Genomic DNA, 19,775 nt, shown 5'->3' with positions numbered 1-19,775 from the left:
TGAACTGGTTCAGGATTGTATGGTAATCTGTTTGTCTGTGTCTGCCAGGAATCCAAGTCAAGTACTCTCCGTAAATTACCTAAATTATACTGGCTGTGTGAGTGTGAGAAATGTTCGGAGAGTGGCGTATGCTGTGATGTGTTAAAGGCTGAAATATTTTTCATCTCCGTCAATTCGTGGTGTAAAGATGACAATTTTCTACGTAATGTATTATTGGACGAACCTATCTCACTAATCGTCTGCTGTAAATTTTGGAATTCGGGTGTTTGATTAAACGAAACTGGTGACGTATTGTCTGATTTGGTGTCATTGTTATTTTCGATAACGTCAATACGACTGGCCAATTCATCAAATTTTTCAGTCAGTGCTTTAATCTGGTCATCATTTTTAGTGTCACAAGCACTAATTTGTTTTTGGATTTTACGGGTAGTTTTGTTCAATTTCTTAACGTCTGCTTTAATGGCATCGGGATCCTGTATTAATTCTAATTGTTCGAGTCTGTTGGTCACTGTCTGAAAGTCTTCTGTGTGTGTGTGTCTGTTTTTGTTTTAAGATCGGATATTTCATAATGCAATTCGGTGTTCAACTGTTTAATAGTATTGATTTCGTCTGATACTGTAGCAATGTTATTGTCTACGTATGTTTTTGCTTTCGTAAATAATTTACGCTTATCTTCCTGTCTCTGAGCAGTAATTGTTTCCATGACTTGTTTCTTTACTTTGTTCTGTTCCTGTATGAATTTACGGTAACTCGTTTCACTGTTTTGTAGGTGGTGATTAAAACGTTCGTCAATTAGGCTGTTCTGTTGTTCGAATTTCTTGTCTACTTTCGCATCCAGTGTGCGTGAAAGTTCTGCTGACATTAATTTAAACTTGTCGCGTAACTGTGTTACGTTTGCAGAACATTGTTTAGCGACTGCACTAATTTCATCTCTAAGTAATTTAGTTGTGGCTGCATGTGTATTACTTAATTCTTGTGCCACAGATCTAATTTCTTCACTACTGTTCCTAGCACAAGCCTTAATTTCCTCACGTAATTGTTCTTTAGCATCATGACATTGCACGGCAACGGCTGTAATCTGTTCACTAAGTTGTTTGGAATTGTTGTCTAATTTTCATGAAGTTGTTTGGAATTGTTGTCTTGTTTTTCATTGAATTGTAGCAGTAATGCTACAACTTGATCCAAACCAAAATTACCGACTCTATTCTCTGTACTGTGTGATGGTGTGTCTGCATTTGTAACGTTTTGTGAAACCATTTGGTCATTGTCTGATTCACGAAAAGGTTTGCTAATTGGACGTGCACTGTGGGTCACTACCTCGGAATCAAATAAATCTGACGTATTTTGACTACATTGTTCATCTTCGTGAGAAAAATTTATCTGTTCACTGTGTAAATTTTGCAAATCAGGTGTGTTAAACTGGGCAGCGTTCATTGTAACGGAAAGTGCCGCGTCATCAATTGTCGTTAAATTAACAGAGGACACAATTGAATTTCTTTGCTCATCATTAGCATTAAAATCATTACTAGTGATCGGTACGCACTGATTATAACTGGAGGATTATCATCAAGACACTGAGTGTCGCTAGTATTATCAGTCAAATTATTGAAGTCGGCTTTTTCACTCATTACGACTCGCGATGTACTGTTAGCATTTTCACAACTCAAAAGTTAAGCACAAAATCAAACAAAGACAAAGCAAAAATGGAACAAATACAGTTACAACAAAGAGCAATAAATTGCCGATGATCTGTGAAAGAAGTGACAAATTAGTAAATGCGTTGCGCCAGATGCAAACTACTTTTAATATTAAGTAAATAAGAGCAGATATATAGCTGACCACTTCTCAGAAATTCACAAAAATACGATCCTGGCCGGTTGTCGCCAAGTGTAACCCCCCACAAAATAAAATAATATGAATAATACTCTCATTTAGCGTAACTACCCAACAGTGAAAATATAATACAATGTGTCAAACCTATAACCTTTCAATAATTGACAGTCAATTTAACCTGGTAAATTTGGACGTCAGCAATGCTGCGTCTTGGCCCTGATACATCATTCTGAATAAACTGAAAAATCTTACCTTAATTAGATCGCCGGATAACGCGTATATATCTGCTCCTATAAGAAATTTTCCTGGCGCAGCTAAATGCAATGCTGGCCGATAGATTCGTCTTATATAAAAGGAAAGAACTGATTTTTCTTTTCAATAATCGGGATGGCCAAGGATTGGAGAAATTAGTGAATTCTTTAAATTGAGATGAATGTCAAAAGTTACTTTTTATCAGAAAGATTATTATTAACAGATTTTTTTAAAACATTTACATGGGACTTGATGTAACAATACCACATATGCGCGAGGCTGCTTTTACCTTATCCTACAACGCTCAGGCTCCGCCATCGCTGTACACGACCGGCCCAGCCAACACGATACACCAGGCCAGACTGCTCGCTAGCAACAACTTACTCCTACTGCTACACAGTTCCTACTGCAGTCAATACTGCTCTTTGGTCTCAGATTCTCTACTAGCTTACATATCGCAGGCAGCGCGTGAGCAATACATCGAAATTACATCAGCTCGAGTGCGCTAGCAACAAACTCTTTAATCATGGACCTCTTACAACAGGCATATAGGTACCAGGTTTGCTAATAACTTACTGAATTAGAACAGCGATACTCAAAGTGCAGTTCAATACGCAAGGTGAATCTACACACTTCTCTCAGACTGCAGTATGTTCGATCCGTGTTTGATACTGACTACAGTTGCAAAATTCCGTATCTCCTGGCGATATTGTTCTACAAAAAGTTTGTTTGCGCGGCCATCCTCCGTAGCAAGCACAGAAATATTTGCTCCACAAAGCCTTTGCGAGAGTTCTGCCGAAATATCAACCTAAAGATAACACCACATTAAGTCTTGTCACACACTAAAAAAAAAAAAAATAATTAGTATCAAATCAATATTGGTTTCACAAAAGTTGTTTTTTCTCTCAGTGAATAATAGCCGAAAAATGGGCTACAATTAGCATAATAAATCTACACTGATGTTGCCATTAACAGCTACAAACAAAATAATTGAGTTTGTATGAGTAGGTATGTGGCGACTCGAAACTTGTTTTTACACTCTTACGCAGCGATCGTACTGAGGCTTTCCATTCCCCTCCCCCCCTCCCCCCCCCCCCGCCGCCCTCTACACTCTCTCTCTCTCTCTCTCTCTCTCTCTCTCTCTCTCTCTCCCTCACTACGCGTAGTCGCACCAACACTGCAAACATTCCACTATGCTCTGTGCATCTCTCTCTCTCTCGTCCGGAAACATATTGCACCGTCTCAGGGGATCTCGTCGCTTCGTCGTCCGTCCTTCACCGCCCGGGGCTATAAAAACCCGCACCGCGCATCATAGAGTGCAGTTTCTTCTAGTGTTCGTGATTGCAACGAGAAGTTCAATACGGCAAGGTGAAATACACACCTCTCTCATACTGCAGCATGTTCGATCCGTGTTTGATGCTGACTACAGTTGTAAAATTCCGTGCCTCCTGGCGATATTGTTCTACAACGAGTTTGTTTGCGCGGCCATCCTCCACAGCAAGCACAGAAATATTTGCTTTGTAAATAAAAAACGCCTTCTCTTGCTGCACTGTATTTATTCTCTCAGACACGTTCGCCTTTTTTCATTTCAAAGCATCTTCAGTGACATAGTTCGTAAACAAACCAAACAGGATGGGATACACAGTGAACTAAAAGTAGTTACGTCTTTAAGTTACTGTTTTCGATCAAATGTCCATGTTAGTGACAGAAAAAGTGGGAAGAAAAATGTTCTAATGATAAAAGCATACTTATGTTTCGTAAATAGAGCGATAGTGCGACTTCCAGCATGTGACCAGATGAGAGGAAACGCAGTTGCCAACTAAAAACGCGAAGAACAGTCCCAATGATGACGCCTTAAAGTGAAGAAGGAAAAAGGCGTACACCAAGTGGAGATATTTTTATTTACAAAACAAATATATTATTCTATTTTTGCCGTACTGTAGAAATAAATTGTTCATTTTAGGAAGATAGAATAGGGCATTGGTGTAACGAAGTTGCAACAAAACCTTTCATCGGTGCAAAAGATGGTTCATCCGGAAGATGCGGTATCAACCTCCAAGATTCCGATCAAGACTGTAAGATTCTAAAACGTAGTGTAACGGTTTCAAGCTCCGTGGTTTGAAGAAATATTATATCTGACGCGTCACTAAATGTTAAAAAAGGAAAGTATGACGAATCTTACATCAATCTCGGATCCATTGATTCTAACTGTTTCACCTCTCTGCGTGTTATATAGCAAGTACTTCCGAATAGTTTCATGGTACCTGCTAAGATGCACCGACATTTACAAACTATACGCTCTTATTGCAAAGGCAAGAATGAAGAATTTTTTATACGTAAGAAAGAACACTTATTAATAAGTGAAAAAAATGTGAATGAAGAACCATGGAGGCATCGTATTTTCTCAGCTAACTCATTTCACAAGCGAGTGAAGCGAATAGTATTCTTGAAATGAACAATCTCGATAGGAACTATTGTATCGTGACTGATAAACCAGCAGGAGAGGTATCACTAATACAAAGCAAAGCTGGAAACTGTAGTTCCAGCTATTGTAACCTACATAGATGAACAGTCGCAGTAAAGAAGATGTCGCCATATGTAACAATGATTCTTGATGAAGCAGCAAAAATAATCAGTTGCGTTGAATCACTCTCTCTTCAGGATAGATTGTTTTCAACTACTTGTCGAGATTATGAGAGAAGACATAAAACACTACCGCACCACACCGATTTTAGAGAGTACAATTGTTCTTTCCCTGTGTTATTAGATTTTAAACGTTGATCGTAAAGGTTAAATTGATCAAACAGAGAAATTGCAATTATATTGATGATGGGAGCAGTCATGAAATCGGCGTGAGCAGCAACTGTCGGTCTGTGATTAATAAGATGATGCGTGACAGTGAGAAGTAAATTAAAAAAAAAATATATCGCATGTCTGGTCTTCGTAACAAAAGACATTGGAGTTTGTAATATGAAGTTAAAGTGAAGACACGTTCTTGCACTGACTATGCGGTATGCAGCTACGTAAGGCTGCTACAATAGCGGCTCATCAGTGACGTCGTCGATTTGGTTCAAGTTCTCCGAAAAATTGCTGCAAAAAGATTTAGAAATCAGTTTAGGACAAGGAATGCTTAAAAGTAATACATAGTTCTAATATGCATCTCACCAGGATTCTGATGTCATAAAATATACAGTGAAAAGTGAGCCCATCTTCTGCCTGACGCGCTGTCAGAGGAAGCGCCAGGAGAGGAATGAGAGCAGTACTTGTGGCGGCACCAACTTTAAACAAAATACAGTTGAGAAGTAGACAGAGGACTTTTATACTACACATATATTTGACCATGGTATCTCTAAGGTTGGGAAGCAGTCAATTTTATTCTGCAATGTTCTATTACAAAATTATCTGGGTAAGACCTTAACAAGATTGTACTAACTAAAAGCTGAATTACAAAATTTTCTAACTGACTTTTCTTTTAAATTAAAAGACCAGTTGAGCGATGTGACTTGGTTGTTCAGACTAGTTCCTTGGTAGATGTATTAGGAAAAATAAACGCATTAAATCTATATTTACAAAAGAGATAATAGTTTTCAAAACTAACAAAACATATGCCTCGAGAAATATAGATTTTTGGATTGTTTGTGTAGATAAGAGAGAAGTAGCAAGTATTTTAACACTGTGTCCGTTGGGGAGGCAGCAGAATTATCAAATGAAGTATTTGAAGAATTAGTCCAGTTATCCATGATATGCAAATTTTTTTAAACATATTTTTCTGAAGAACAGAATACGAAACTGGAAACGAATTCATGGGTTCCGAATCCTTCTGTACCGAATTTTCAGAAGCCAGAATGTATGTCAAACGAAACCAGTGAATCATTTTAGAATGGTATCAGATTCAAGCATAGAATCATTGTTCAGAACAATGTCACTTGATTTTTTGTGCAGAGTGAGTGATGAATATCCACAACTTCCCACACAGACTCTGACTGTTCTTCTCACATTCCCAGCAACATACTTGGATGAAGTGGGATTCTCAGCATATGCAACCACAAAGACGAAGTACTCGAACAGACTGGATGCTGAATCTAACATGCGTCTTCAATTCTCTTCTATCCAGCCTGGCATTAAACTGTTGGTTGAAAATATAAAAATTCGAACTTCCCTTTAAATGGAAACACCTTTATCAATTTACAGTGAAATCAAACAGTGTTTTTTGTGTATTGCCGTAGAATCCAGTGGTGCATAATATACCAATATTTTGGACTGATCTTCATTAAATGATTATAACTGCAGAATGAACATAAAACCACGTTTTTCGTATTTTATGGCTCTGGAAAATATCTAATATTTCAAAAGCGTTCCATCGCCAAAAGAGTTTGAGAATCGCCGTGTTAGAAAACCAGTCTTTCCACAGAATAATTGGCTGTACGTTGAAGCTCGTTTATCGGTGTAGAAATTGAGACTAATTACAAAAGAAACACATCATTTTATAGGATACAAGAAATAATGATGCCAAACAATCGAATCGACATGTTACTGAATGAGAGGGGATTTAGTGTCCAGTAAGGTCATGAATGGCTATAGAATACATGGCTATCCAAGCCCACACGGGCACATAACTCAAACCCATTCACAAAAAACTATGTCCTACTTTCAGTCAGAATGGCATGTAAAACTATAACATTCTGTAATCGTAACTAATACTTCGGAATGATAAGCTTACACTATATGAAAGCAGCCAATTATATCTGCACTGCAGTATTCAAGCCAAAAGCATGTATCGATGTCACCAAATAGATTTACGTCAACAAGAAATGAACACAACAGCCAACGTTTGGGTAGCTGAGCATAACCAAGACAGATAGTAGAGTAAGTGGAGTTCACGCCATGGCATAGTTCAAAACGAATTCTCATGGGAAGTGCTGGTTGGCTGTCACAAACCAAAGAAAAAAATGAGCCATACCATGCATCCAGCTAACTGCAACACCATAGAGCTAAGCAAGACGTTTCACCATTGATGCCTAAGTGCCTCCATGGATAATACAGGATAACAACATGTCAATGGATGAATCGATGAAATGGGAGAAAGGAAAAGCAGTCGATTTTCAGAGCAGTGTTATACATCAATCAGGCAATTGACAATCTATATGTGTACATATGTCTGCATGTGTGCACATGTATGTGCATATAGGTGTGTGTCCATGCACGTATGTGCATGTGTATGGCTGGGATATCCTACAAAACCCCTGGATCAGTTACAACCAAAGCTGGTACAGAAACAACAAGCTTCGTATCAACAGTGTGGGGTTTATAACCACCTAGCTCTAGCAGGAGGAGAGATTTGGGAAACATGGTCTTCCACTACTGCCATGTTGACTGCTCTGCTCGATAGGTGTGTAGTGTGGAAGTAGTATTGACATGTCCAATCGACCTGCTGTGCAGTGATCCCTGTACATCAGGGGCAAGAAACTGTTTTTCAGCTCCTGACGTGCAGACTGCCTGGCATGATAGACATGTTGTGCTGGAGTGGTAGCGGCCTGCTTCATTGACCTTTGCCGGCCTGAGCGGCCGAGCGGTTCTAGGCGCTACAGTCTGGAACCACGTGACCGCTACGGTTGCAGTTTCGCATCCTGCCTTGGGCATGGATGTGTGTGATGTCCTTGGATTAGTTAGGTTTAAGTAGTTCTAAGTTCTAGGGGACTGATGACCTCAAAAGTTAAGTACCATAGTGCTCAGGGCCATTTGAACCATCATTGATCTTTCTGCAGGGCAGTTTACACATGTGGATGGGTGCAGCTGTAGGAAACTTGAGATAAATAATGGAGAGGATAGAGGGAGAAGAAGGAGATGGACAGAGAGGGGGAAGCAGGAGGAGAGGGAGAGAGTGGGGTTACAACGAAGGGAGGGAAATGGGGAGGGGTACAGGACGGGGCAGAGAGAGGAGGAGGAAGTGGATAGGGAGAGTGGAGCACAGGAGATCGTTAGGGAGATGGGGGAGGAAAGAGGCACAGGAAGGAGGACATGGACATGGACAGGGCAAGGAGGGGATGGAGAGGGAGAGAAGGAGTCAAGGAGATGCACAGGGAGATGTAATTAGGGGGAGATGATTAGGGTTGAAACGCCACTTAGAAAAATTAATGAATGACTGAACTGATAAACATCTTATGTTATTTGATTTTCAAACAACTGAGCAAAACTGAATGTACCCAGACATTCACTAAAGTGACACACAATATTTTTAGCGCAACACAATCTGACAATCCCTACAAAAAAATGGCCCTGACTGACAATAACCTATACCTTTCATGAATCACTTACCTCACAAAAAATCTTCGTTACTCGAACTACTGCAATACAACGAGCGCCACTACTGCCAGCTAAATAAAAGATTCTAACTACTGAAAGCACTAACTGCTGATAGTCATAGTTAGCAAATGAAAGATTTTGTTGGAGAACAAACAATGTATTTACCTTAATAGTGTTCAAAAGTCATAATATATGTATCAGTTCATGACATCTAGTCTTACAAACTTACTGTCTCCGTCCAGATCATCCGCTCTCAAAACTCCGCTATCTCTCACCCCACATCCACCACTGCTGGCCGCTCACCTACAACTGCGCAACGCTACGCACTGTTAACATCCAGCTGCCCAACACTACAATAGCAAACAACAATGCAAACCAGCCACAGACTGCACTCGGCACAGCCAGTGATTTTCATACAGAGCTCTACGTGGCGTTACCAGCCCCATGCTCCTCAAACAAATTTAACAAATTGTTTTGGGCAGTGGCCAATAATGATTTGATAAAGTTTTTCATAATTACAATAACAAAGATATCAAATGCACACACTTATTGATACAATGTTGGTCAAAAGCTAAAATTTTCTCACAGTCCATAAAGACAGTCCTGATCATTCATGACAGTAAAATTGCAGTATTTTTTTTCCTTAAAGTCTGAGCAGTAAAAGAAAATGCACAAGGAAGTAGTGTATTTCCATGCACTCTTGAAGAAGTAGTGTTGTCCTTCCAATGGAAAGACAATGCTGACTCTTGACATGCAGACAGGTAATGGTCCACAACAGAGCAAACCCAGAGCATAGTCAGTCGAAGTTTTGAAGAATATTGGTAGGTAGGACGTCACAGAGAAGACCCACTGTAGTCCTGATAGAGATTACGGTATTGGTGAGCCTGCAGAGGTGCAGATCCACTGCAGTCCTTGTAGAAATAATGGTATTGGTGGGCCATCAAAGGTGCAGACCCACTGCAGTCCTTGTAGAGACGGCTAGCAGCCAACTGTTGCGACTGTGCAGGTGCACAATCACCATCGAAGAGTCTTGCGGATAATATAGCAAGTCCATAAACCACCACTTGTGCCCTCACAAAGTGTTTGGAATTGTCCTTAGAACCAGTAATGCTGTTAACCAGTCCCTTGCTGAATTATCAACACGCTTGCAAACACTAACAGTTCCAATTTCTCATCTATTGTGCATATACTATGAGCAACAGAAACGTGTGCAGTGAAATGTAACTTAATTTGAACAACTGGTGTCTATACAATTATAAATTTACAACATAAGTATACAATTACAAAGGTACAAAATACATCATTAAAGAACATAACAATACAGATAACATTTGTAGTCATAGGGGCTTTACAAAAGAATAGAAATAAACATATACATCAGTATTACAGGAATTATGACATAAGTAAATACATAAAAGGTCTGAATAACTTTCGAAACACCAACTTCACATGAAAGCATTAAAGCAAAACAGAATAAATAATGTCTAAACATCTTTGCCAAGTAAACATCATATTATAAATGCAAATAATATTTGATCATAACAGTATTCCTCATCATAGTGAATGTAGCTGAGTATTAGAAAAATTCTACAATATAAGTCTTATCAGATAAACACATAAAGACAGGAAGAACATAAATACACAAGGTACACAGACACATAGTGATATAACACAAAGGACAGGTCAGGGTTTGTTTTCAGTATGACATTTGGTACTGCAGTCCAACCCAAAACATCATTTCATAGATACCTTGTCAATGCATTTCTTCCAATTCCTCACAACTCACTCTCTTATATAGTCTACCCCCTCTTAAGCTAATTTAAATCTACTAAGCTCAGATATATATATGCTAAGGGACGAGGCAATGCAGCAGTACAAATCAATTAACACAAACAGCAATTACAAAAAAAAAGCAAATTGGCAAAGCAAGCAGCAGTATATCTAAATTAGCAAAGCAAATGCAACATTACAACTAATATGAGCCAATGCGTAGCAACAAGAAAAATAGATCAGTAGTAAAACTGGCTAACAGAGTAATACAAAGTTAAATTTAATAGCACTGTGCCTAGCAAGCAGCAGCAGCAAATGCAATAACTTATACCTAAACATGACAAAGATCAAGCAGAAAAAATATCACAGTAAAAATGGCCGTATTTAATACCTATGTCACACTTTAACACTAGAGTGATGCAGCACGATAACTTACTGTAGCAGACAAGTTACCAAATCGTATTTTTTTTTTTTTTTGAAGTAGATCATAAAATTATTATTTACTGTATCTGAAGGCATAAAATATCTGTATTACTACATCTATCAAATTTTATTTTAACGAATGCTGCAGCGCAGCTAGAAACTAGATTAAACGATATGAGCAAATATATATAGGCTATATAGAGCAAGGCATGAAACGTCATTCACTAGGCAAATGGCGTCTCCAAAGGCAGTAAAAAAAATCTCTCAACTAGAAAGACAGTATATGTAAAAATGTTTCTCATCATTCCATTAGACATTTTAGTAAATATCATAAATTAAGAGCTCCACAGTGTAATCGTATGTTTTCAAGTTTGAGGGTGTCGTAATTGTGATGCTTTCTACAAAGGAATGTCAATAGTGAGGTTAATGGCCTCTTTTTTCTCCACCTAACGGATTTTCCTCGAGGCAGGTGGCACAGCTGGGTGCCCACAACACGTTACGTCAGGGTCACTTAGCTTTCTCACCGAAATATTGACAACAGCAGTTTGCACTACAGTGACAGTCTCATACAAAAAAATTTCACAGGTCGAGAATTTGCGTTAAAAATGTGTAGAAACAAAATTCTATAAATATAAGTGTTCAAAAATTTTCTCCGGCGTTGTGATACATTTACGCATTTACACACATTTCAAACTCTTAAAGTACCATTCTTGGTTTCCAACATCCTTTTTCACAAATCAGAGTCCCTAACCACTACTCATTATTCCTTACCTGATTACACATATACATATTCGTCGACACTTCTTCAGTATTTCGTCATAACAAATGTGTAGCACAATCAAGTTCCTCATATAGCATCAGTTTATTGATCATAAACATACCTCACAACATAATACACATCGTTGTTGTAATAATAATATCATAACACCTTAGTCAAATCTCAAAATCGTCGTAGCTTCCTCCAATAATTTCGAAACCTAAAGAAAATTCTCTGCTCATTTCAATAGTGTCACCTACCTAAAACGTACTTTAAAAATCCGATCCCATCCCAAATACATCATTCAAAGCTCTCATAGTATCACAATTGTTCCCAAAAAATATGAACAGTTCACAAAGTACAGACAAAATACAATTTCATAAGTATGAAGTTATTCAACGGTGTAATTATGTAAAGAACTGTTACTGATGTAGTAAAATAAATGTTTGTCTCTCACACTTAAATGATCAGATAGCTGTGTAATTTATGTGTTAGAGAAATATGGTACCGATGTGTAAAGTTGTACAAGCAAATACCATATTAGCTAGGGCTCCTTGTGCTTGTCAAACATATGGTACGCAAAGTAAGCGTGTAGCCCCCTGAGGATTAATACAATTATACCCTCAGGTGTTACAGATTACAGCAATGGAATGAAATGTATCACGGAAAAATTTCTTTTTAATTCAAAAATCTTTAAAAATAAATGTTTTAAGTACAAAATTAATCACTCAAACGCGTGTCCTGTAGCACTAAATGTGCGTCTTGCTGTAAGATAATTCTGTGGAAGTGTCGCAGTTATCGTCCTCTGTAAGCAAAGTTCTGCTGAAGTCAATGTACTTACCTCGTAATAAACAAAAGTGAAATGCTTTGCGTATAGATATCGTAGTTATTACGTACAGTACCATGATCAAGAAAGTACTATAATGTAACGTCTTGTTGTGATACGGAAAAGGCTGTCTCATTGTAGCTATACCACTAGTTACTACTAAAACATGTTTTACTTTCCAGAAGAGTTCAGAAAAACTGTGCAGATATAAAGCAGATACAGGGCAAAAGCAACAATGCAAATTGCGTCACACATTAGTAGCGTCGTGATATAATCGTGTAGCTGTCAAAGAAACCAAATGCTAAGTCATCTTTAATGTCACAGAAAGTACTTTAAATCCAGAATGTATTCTCAAGTAAACCAAAATGTTGCCTTAAAATCTCTTTAGCACTACTGGTATATGTTCCAAGTATGTGAGCCTTATAGTCGTTACGTAGTCGTACAACTAACAAGCAAGAATGTACACACACAATAACACTGTGTCATCTGTTCACTATAACAATGCATTCGAAATTACTGTCTAAATATGTTCCCTATGTTCTAGACTGGATAGTTAACTTTAAAACATTGTTGCATGTTAACAGTTTCTAAGTGTGGCAAAGCATACTAGTAACGTGAAATGAAAAATTTTATAGCAAAGACTAAGTTAAAAAGCAGATTATCTCTCAAGAAACTGTTTTACATGTGAAATGTCGTGTAAACCTTTACTCTTCCTAGTATGCAGAGTTTCAACTTCAAAGCAATCATGCTGTATACGTCGGTAAGGAATGATAAATTTTTTCTCGAGGTTAGCGTCTATGTTATTTTTCGCTGAGCCAGCCGGCGCACGTGGCTGCCTGCGGTGCGAGTCATTTTCTGTCTCTTTGTTGGTGCGCGTCGTTATTGGGATTAGGAGACCTAACTTCTACAAATTCACCTTGTTGAGACAGCCCTGACCTGTTTTAATCCCGCCAGTTCTGATGAAATTCAGGTCTGTCGTTTTGTCGGTAGTTTACATAGTTTCTTGTTTGTCGGTCATGTGGTGGAGAATTTCTCCCGGAATCGCGACTGCGCGGTGGACCGTTGCGTCTGAAGGTATTCTGTCTCCCTTGATAATAATTTTTTTGGTTCCCATATTGTCTGTTTGTCTCATTTCTCTGTGATAGCCATTACTGTGGAGAGGTCATCTTTCCCTGTAATTATTACTACTCTCCCAACAGTTGTCACACGGGTGGTGTCTGTTTTGGCCACGATTTACGTTGTAAGAATAGCCTTGTCATGTCCAGTTATTATTTGTTTCATCGTGGAATTATGACGGATGTGACCTGTAATTGTTGTGCTCCTGTTTTCGCGTTCAGCGATTGTTAGTGTCAATTTCCAATTCTTGTAAGAGTCCCTGAAAAGCTTCAATGTCAGCTTTGCAACGTGCTGCCAAAATAATATGTCGTAAATGTTCAATCAATTTGATTAAGCAAATGCGGATGAGTTCTGAGGGGCTTTATGGGTTTGAAAGATACTGATTCTTATGTAACATGTCTTCTAAATATTTGACAAGGCTAGAAAATTCCGATTGTTCGAAATGTTTCATCATTATGATGCTATGTTTTACTCGGTCTTGTGTAGCTTGAGACCAATATGCTGAGAGAAAGGCATGATAAAATTCTCCTTCACTGTGACAATCGTGAATGACCGACTGCATTCTTACAGCTGGTTCATTCTCTAAGTAGCCACACATAAACTCTAACCTGTGCTCCAATGACCAGTTGAGAGGAAAACAATGAGAGTCATGTTTGTGAATGAATGTCGTTGCCAGGATTCGTAATTTTGAATTTACGTGTAGTAATGAACAACTTATAGTCAAAATCATCGTGTCGGCGAGTCGCATATCGGTCATTGTTACTTCGTTTCGGCGGTTCAATCTCAAAATTCAGTACGCCTTGCCAGTTGCTTTCATAATTCCCGAAATGCCCTGTGTTATTGATTTGTGACTTTTCCGTATTGCTAAGTCCCTCTTCCCGTGTTGGAGCGCGAATCTTCTCTGATATATGTAATTGTTGTATATCCTGGGTCAACTGCTCTTGTACTTCCCCGATTTCTCTTTTGTACTGTGTATAGATTTGATTTTGATTTTGTTTGAATTTTCTAATTTGTTCATACTCTACTGTGTCATTAAAGACTACCTGTCTTGTGTCATTCAGATTATCATCTACCTTCATAGATAAATTATTTAGCTGATCCGAAAGTTCAAGTACTTTCTCTGATAATGAACTTGTTTCCTCCATGTGTCTTTCTGAACCAAGTTTCAGAGTGTCCATGTGTGTTGAAATCGTATCTACTGTGTCCTTCAAGTTTTCCTGTGTTTTTGGAAGTTGCGTAACCGAATCGGTAGATGCAACTCAGTCAATTTTAGCTTGCAAGTTGTCGTGATTTTCATGAACAATAGTTTGCAGTTCTTTTATGGCTGCTTCGTGATTCTGTAACGCATTTTTATGGCGCGAAAAAATAGGTTGGAAATGTTCACAAATGTGTGTTTTTACGTCATTACAGACTTTTTGACATTTCGACTCGATTTTAAGTAGCTCAGCAGAACACCTTCAAGTGTTTGTTCAAGCGTGGTGTCTAACTTTTGAAGCTGTTGCTGTCACTGTTTTTGATTTTGTTCCATTGTGTCTAACTGTTGCTGTGTTTGTCACTGGTGTTGTTCCATTGTGTCTAACTGTTGCTGTGTTTGTCTCTGTTTTTGTTTCATTTGTTGCATTAATTGCAATAATAATGTATTAGTGTCTGGAATCTGTTCCTCTATGCTTTTCGACAGTGCATTTGCAACGGCAACATTCACATTTTGACAAGCAGAAAATGTATCTTGAGTTATTTGAGAAAACGGTGAGGACGCAAAACCTGAATCTAGAGTATTTGCAAGATTTTGTCTTGTCATTTCGGATTCCTGGGTCGAACTGTTGCCGACCGGTCGATCGATAATGCTTCAATAATTGTTTCACTGTCTACACCATTATTTGCCGCCCGCTCCATTTCCCTATGCACAATTACCAAATTACTATGTTGAACATTAGTTAATTCATTACACGGTGGTGCTGATACACTGCTATCGTCTTCACTGTCATTTCTCAGTATACTTTGGAGCCTAGTATTACGTTTTTCACACACCATAATTGTCACAATGTTTCACACGATAACACAGAAAATCACAATTCAAAGAGTAACATAGCAAAGATTAACATAGCACTGAAAATAATATCTAGTTAATCGCAAGCGCAGCTGCGAAATACTTGGTGCAAATCTACATGTATGCCACAACTGTTTTACTGTACAAGAATGAAGGACTGCAAGTACAAAGGAGATTCTCTCTACAATTACACACTAGCAATAAACAAAAGCTACACTAATTACACAAACTACATGAAAAAATCAGAAGATTCCAGTGAGATATCCTGGCAGGGTCGACATATGCAACGTCCCCTTAGAAAAATTAATGAACGACTGTCTGATAAACATCTTATGTTATTTGATATTCAAACAGCTGAGCAAAAGTGAACGCACTCAGACATTCACTAAAGTGACACACAATATTTTTAGCGCAACGCAATCTGACAATCCCTACAAAAGAATGGCCCTGACTGACAATAACTAATACCTTTCATGAATCACTTAACTCACAAAAATCTTCGTTACTCGAACTACTGCAATACAACGAGCGCCACTACTGCCAGCTAAATAAAAAATTCTAACCACTGAAGGCACTAACTACTGGTAGGCATAGTTAGCAAATGAAAGATTTTGATAGAGAACAAACAATGTATTTACCTTAATAGTATTCAAAAGTCATTATATATATATATATATATATATATATATATATATATATATATATATATATATATATATATCAGTTCATGATATCCAGTCTTACAAAGTTACTGTCTCTGTCCAGATCATCCACTCTCACAACTCCGCCATCTCACTCCCCACATCCACCACTGCTGGCGGCTCACCTCCAAATGCGCAACGCTACGCGCTGTTAACATCCAGCTGCCCAACACTACAATAGCAAACAACAATGCAAACAAGCCAAAGACTGTACACAGCACAGCCAGTAATTTTCATACAGATCGCTACGTGGCGTTACCAATAAAAAAAACCTAAACAGTCCACTTACAGGGTGATGTCTCAAACAGGAGCGATATAAGTGGCATAGAGGGAAGGAATGGATGGTCAGAGAGGCGAGGAGGAGGAGATGTACAAAGAGGGAGGGTGGACATAGACAGAGGGAGGGGAAGGAAGATATAATCGGCGAAAGTGGACAGAGAAGAGAGACAAAAAGCTGGAGGGAAGAGACAGAGACATAGAGATGGGAGGATGAGGGGACAGAGAGGCAGAAGAGGAAGAATGAACGCAGGGAAAAGGGAGGACGAGATGTGTGCAGTAATATGTCGAGCACGTATGTGAGCGAAGCTGAGTGGAAAAGGAAAACAAATATTGTAACAGCAGTATTCCGCTCTATCTCTCTTTTTGGACATATGACGTCATGTGACACATTTCCATTGTGTCAAATCCGATGTGCACTATAGATGGACTAAGCAATCCCAAAATATAGCGTCAGTATGTTCTACTGAGGTGCCTCCAACACCACACAATACTAAACACGGAGATCCATCAGCAGCTGACAAGTAGTGAACCAAACAGCAGGAGACCTGATACGTTTTGCGCGGTGAATGCCTCCGTGAAAGTCCTCACATTGAATGGCGGCCCGTTCCGTTGGCGCAGAGCCGTCGCGGCAGCAGGCTGCGACCGCGTCGCGCGCTCTGCTAATTTCCTGGGCCGCCTGGCTGCGCTGCTGTCGCGATAAGGCCCGCCTGTCGGCTCGGCCGCTTCCCGGCGCGGCTCGCCTCCACACAGAAGCACGTATCGTATCGCCTCGCTTCAGCACATTGTGTAGGCCTGTCTACAGGCCTACCAACAGGTGCCGCTGCCACTCACCCCTCTGTCTATTCTTCTCCATAGCCCCCTCTCCTCAGGTCCCAAGCGCGCGTATATCGTACCTGAGTCTTCGCTTTGCCATTGTGGCAATAGACTACGTACTATAATACCCAGTCTCGTTATCTAAATAAATATATACCTGTCAGATATGAATGTGCTAACTCTAAGTAACAATAACAATTACACTGATGGACAAAGAAAGTGATGCACCCAGAGAATGTGATCGAATGTCAGTGTAAGTTTCATACACTACTGGCCATTAAAATTGCTACACGACGAAGATGACGTGCTACAGACGCGAAATTTAACCGACAGGAAGAAGATGCTGTGATATGCAAATGATTAACTTTTCAGAGCATTCACACAAGGTTGGATCCGGTGGCGACACCTACAACGTGCTGACATGAGGAAAGTTTCCAACCGATTTCTCATACACAAACAGCAGTTAACCGGCGTTGCCTGGTGAAACGTTGTTGTGCTGCCTCGTCTAAGGAGAAGAAATGCATACCATCACGTTTCCGACTTTGATAAAGGTCGGATTGTAGGCTATCGCGATTACGGGTTTATCGTATCGCGACATTGCTGCTCGCGTTGGTCGAGATCCAATGACTCTTAGCAGAATATGGAATCGGTGGGTTCAGGAGGGTAACACGGAACGCCGTGCTGGATCCCAAAGGCCTCGCATCACTAGCAGTCGAGATGACAGGAATCCTATCCGCATGGCTGTAACGGATCGTGAAGCCACGTCTCGATCCCTGAGTCAACACATGGGGTCGTTTGCAAGACAAGAACCATCTGCACGAACAGTTCGACGACGTTGTCAGCAGCATGGACTATCAGCTCGGAGACTATGGCTGCGGTTACCCTTGACGTTGCATCACAGGTGCTGAATCCAGGTTCTGTTTACAGCATCATGATGGTCGCATCTATGAAAGCACACTGGAAGCGTGTATTCGTCATCGCCATACTGGCGTATGACCCGGCGTGATGGTATGGGGTGCCATTGGTTACACGTCTCGGTCACCTCTTGTTCGCACTGACGGCACTTTGAACAGTGGACGTTACATTTCAGATGTGTTACGACCCGTGGCTCTGCCCCTCATTCGATTCCTGCGAAACCCTACATTTCAGCAGGATAATGCACGACCGCATGTTGCCAGTCCTGTGCGGACCTTTCTGGATACAGAAAATGTTCGAGTGCTGCCCTGGCCAGCACATCGTCCAGATCTCACATCAATTGAAAACATCTGTTCAATGGTGGCCGAGAAACTGGCTCGTCACAATACGCCAGTCACTACTCTTAATGAACTGTGGTATCGTGCTGAGGCTGCATGGGCAGCTGTACCTGTACACGCCATCCATGCTCTGTTTGACTCAATGCCCAGGCGTATCAAGGCCGTTATTACGGCCAGAGTTGGTTGTTCTGGGTACTGATTTCTCAGGATCTATGCACCCAAATTGCGTGAAAATGTAATCACATGTCAGTTCTAGTATAATATATTAGTCCAATGAATACCCGCTTATCATCTTAATTTCTTGTTGGTGTAGCAATTTTAATGGCCAGTAGCTTACATGAACATACCTCATGAGTGTATGGACGAGGGACGTTCGGTAACTGATGTGACACTTTTTTCCTCGGATGAAAAAATGCGGAATTTTCTATGGGACATCGTAGAATATTCGCTCTTCTGCCCTACTGTTTCATGAACGTTCGACAGGTAACGGAAGCGCGTTCCATGCAGAATGTAGCCACCGAGTTTCTTTTGGCGGAAAACCAAAGCATCGTAGATATTCGTAGGTTCTTACAGAATGTCTACGGACATCTGGCAGTGTACAAAAGAACTGTGAGTCATTGGGCGACGGTCTGTCGGTGTGATGTAAACCTCACCGATCTTCCGCGTGCTGGCCGGCCGCGCGCAGCTGCAACTCCTGCAATGTTGGGACGTGCGGACACTGTCCTTCGAGGTGATCGATAGGTCACAATCGAACACCTCGCTGCTCAACTGGACGTCTCCATTGGTAGTACTCACACACTCGTCCACCAGTTGGAGTATTCAAAAGTGTGTGTTCCCTTCGTTCCTCGCCGCCTAATAGCAGCTCATAAAGAGCAACGCAGCACCATTTGTACGGAATTTCTTGCGCATTCCTAGACTGATCATGAAAATATTTTGTCGAACATCGTCACCAGGTGATGAAGCATGAGTTCATCACATACAACTGGAAAAACGACAATTCATGGAGTGGCGCCACACTACCCCTCCTCCGAAGAAAAAATTCAAAGCCACATCCTCAGCTAGTGAAGTTATGGCGGCGGTCTTCTGGGACTCTGAAGAGGTTATTTTGTTTCATGTCCTCCATCATGGTGCAACAATCAGTTGTAAAATGTATTGTGGTACCCTCAGGAAATTAAACAAACGACTTTAGAGTGTTCGTCACCACGAAAATGCAAACGAGTTTCTCCTTCTTCATGACAATGCAAGATCCCATACAAGTTTGCGCGCCCCGGGGAACCTCACAAAACTTCATTGGACTGTTCTTCCTCACCCATTCTACAGCCAGATCTAACACCTTACGACTTCCATCTGTTTGGCTCAATGAGAGATGCCCTCCACGGGAAGCAGTAAAGGGATGATGGGG

This window comes from Schistocerca gregaria, chromosome 2 (assembly GCF_023897955.1).
Source record: "Schistocerca gregaria isolate iqSchGreg1 chromosome 2, iqSchGreg1.2, whole genome shotgun sequence".
NCBI classification, from domain to species: domain Eukaryota; kingdom Metazoa; phylum Arthropoda; class Insecta; order Orthoptera; family Acrididae; genus Schistocerca; species Schistocerca gregaria.
Note: the sequence above shows the minus strand (reverse complement) of the source record.